Source organism: Sapajus apella, unplaced genomic scaffold, assembly GCF_009761245.1.
Source record: "Sapajus apella isolate SASKATOON/1434 unplaced genomic scaffold, GSC_monkey_1.0 scaffold90, whole genome shotgun sequence".
Taxonomy (NCBI): domain Eukaryota; kingdom Metazoa; phylum Chordata; class Mammalia; order Primates; family Cebidae; genus Sapajus; species Sapajus apella.
In genome coordinates this window covers 7,500,488-7,503,587 of record NW_022437030.1, presented here as the reverse complement: position 1 = coordinate 7,503,587, position 3,100 = coordinate 7,500,488, and positions in this window count along the sequence as shown.

Sequence of the window (3,100 nt, the reverse complement as noted above, 5' to 3'; positions counted from 1 at the left end):
GGAAGGAAAGCCACGTTGACCGGCTGGAAACAATAGTTCATAATTTCTCCTAGTCCTGTGGGTTGGCTGAGCAATTCTCCTGTGGCTTCTGCCTGGACTGGTCCTGCCACTGGAATCAGCTGGAGGGTCAGCTGGGCTGGAAAGTCCCGGATGACCTCAGTCACACAGGCCTTCCATGTGGTTCCGCAGCCTCTGGAAGTCTAAATAAACTTCTTTACCTGCTGGTCTTGGGGCAGCCTTTCACAAGGACCCGGGCAGAGGCTGCAAGGTCTCTTAAGACCTGTACTCCAAACTCGCCCGCCCACGCTTTTTCCCATAAATTTACTTGCATGGTGGTAAAGTACATGAGACATCAAATTTACCATTTTAACCATTTTTGTGTGTTTGTTTGTTTTAGAGATCGGGTCTTGCTTTGTGGCCCAGGCTGGAGTGCAATGGCATGATCACAGCTCACTGCAGCCAAAACTTCCCCAAGCTTGAGCCATTCTCCCACCTCAGCCTTCTGAGTAGCTGGAACTATATGCATGTGCCACCATGTGGACTAATTTTGTTTATTTTTTGTAGAGACAGGGTCTCCCTATGTTGCCCAGGCTGGTCTCAAACGCCTAAGCTCAAGCAAGCTTCCTGCCTTGGCCTCTCAGTGCTGGCATTACAGACATGAGCCACCACACCTGCCCCATTTTAACCTTTTTTTTTTTTTTTTTTTTTTTTTTTTTTTTTTTTTTGTGACGGAGTCTTGCTCTGTTACCAGACTGGAGTGCAGTGGCGCAATCTCAGTTCACTGCAACCTCCACCTCCCAGGTTCAAGCGATTCTCCTGCCTCAGCCTCCCAAGTAGCTGGAACTACAGGGGTATGCCACCATGCCCAGCTATTTTTTCTGTATTTTGAGTAGAGTTGGGGTTTCACCATGTTGACCAGGATGGTCTTAATCTCTTGACCTTGTGATCCGCCCACATCGGCCTCCCAAAGTGCTGAGGTCACAGGCGTGAGCCACCGCGCCAGCCTTTAGCCATTTTTAAGTGTGCAGCTCAGTGGCATTAACTTTATTCACATGGTTGTGCGACCATCACCAGTATCTATCTCCAGACCTTTTTCATCTTCCCAGATCAAACCGCTATTCCCATCAAACACCAACTCCCCATTCTCCATTTCCTCAGCCCCTCACACCCACCACTCTAATTTCTATCTATGGATTTGATGACTCTAAATACCTATAAAAATGGAATCATACAGTATATGTCATTTTGTGACTTGCTTATTTCTCTTAGAGTAATGTCTTTGAGGTTCATCCATATTGTAGCACGTGTCAGAACGTCCTTTCTTTCTATGGCTGGATAATATTCCACTGTATGCATACCGCACATTTTGTTTATCCATTCATCTGTCTATGGGTGCTTGAGTTCTTTAATGCAGCCTCATTTTCTGCTATGCTCTATGGGATAAAGCAAGCCCCAAGGCTGGCCCAGACTCAAGAGATGGATGGTGCAGACAATTGATGAGAGGAGCAGCAACGTCACATTTTAAGGGACAAGGACACAGGAAAACCTGATTCACTGGAAGCCATTTTATAATCCATATCTACTACAGAACCAAATGATAACAGGGACATCCGAAAAGACCTTGGAAGAAGTACAGTGAAATTTAACTGGTTTTGAGTATGAAGTCCAGAACATTGGCTCAAAGAATAACTTGCATGGGAAGGGGACAGTGAGTGTGTTTGTGGCCCATAGGTTTTGGGTGAGATAACCACTGCTTCCTTCCAATTCAAAGATGTAATGAATTTAGTGCCACGTTTGTGAGTTTCATACAAACAAGCTTTGCATAAGGAGTTTAATTGTCTGTGCAGCAGATGAAATGGAAATATTAGAAAGTGGGCAGGAATGAAAGCAGAGGACCTGCGCTCTAGTCTTCTCCATTCCCCAAAGAAAAACCAGCCGTGTTACTCTAGGTTAATTCCACATCTTCTCTCTGCTTAAGTTTTCTCTGTAGTAAGATGGAAACCATCATATCTATCTTGTCATGAACAGACAATGAACTAAAGTTTGTGAAAATCATTTTTAAAAAAGGAAAAACATGATGTGCCGCTCCTTCCGTCTGCCAGGCAATCTCTTTCAAGTACCCACGTGTTCTCTTCTGGTGTCCAGTTCTCTCTTTGCTTCCCATCTGGGGTCATGGACAATGGTCTTCTCTTTGCTTTATCTGATTTCTCTCTGAAGTACAGCCAGGTGGCCCCAAAAGACTACAGAGCTAAGTTTACCAGGACATTTCCTGGTACTTTTCGATTTCAAAGTACACTGCAGGTTCTTAATGCATGTTAAACAGTAACGATGGTCACAACAGAAATAGCCGGCTGCCCCCACTTACATGCTCTTTACTGTCCATTTTCCTGTCCCTCCTGTGTGTGGGGGGGGGATGTGAACAGAGGCCCTCAGAGTGACATCGTGAAGAGGAGGAAGGCAGCGGGCCTTGTTGACACAGTTAGCAGGACCTGAAGTACAAGGCAGAAGGAAGGATGCCTCCGAGCCTTAATTTCTCCATCTGCAAATTGGGGGTGATGCCGGGGCCAGATGAAGGTAAAATGAGTGAGGCCAGATCCTGTGAGTACAGGAAGGGATGATGTCTTTATTTTAAATGTTGACAATCTATTCAATATGAATTTTTTGCATTAACTTTGATTTTTTAAATTACAATGAAGTATTGTCTTCATTATTGCTTTTGGGGTACCCCTTTAGATTTTGTGCATGGGGCAAATGTCTCCCTTACCTTGCCCCAGTCTCACCCCTAGAGAATACTGCCAATCTCATAGGGGTTGTTTCAAAGATTTTTTTCAGACAGAGTCTCACTCTGTTGCCCAGGCTGGAGTGCAGTGGTGCCATATCAGCTCACTGCAAACTCCGCCTCCCAGGTTCAAGGGTTCAAGCAATTCTCTTGCCTCAGCCTCCTGAGCAGCTGGGATTACAGGCACCCACCACCACATCCAGCTAATTTTTGTATTTGTAGCAGATGGGGTTTCACCATGTTGACCATGTTGGTCTTGAACTCCTGACCTCAAGTGATCCACCTGCCTCGGCCTCCCAAAGTGCTGGGATTACAGGTGTG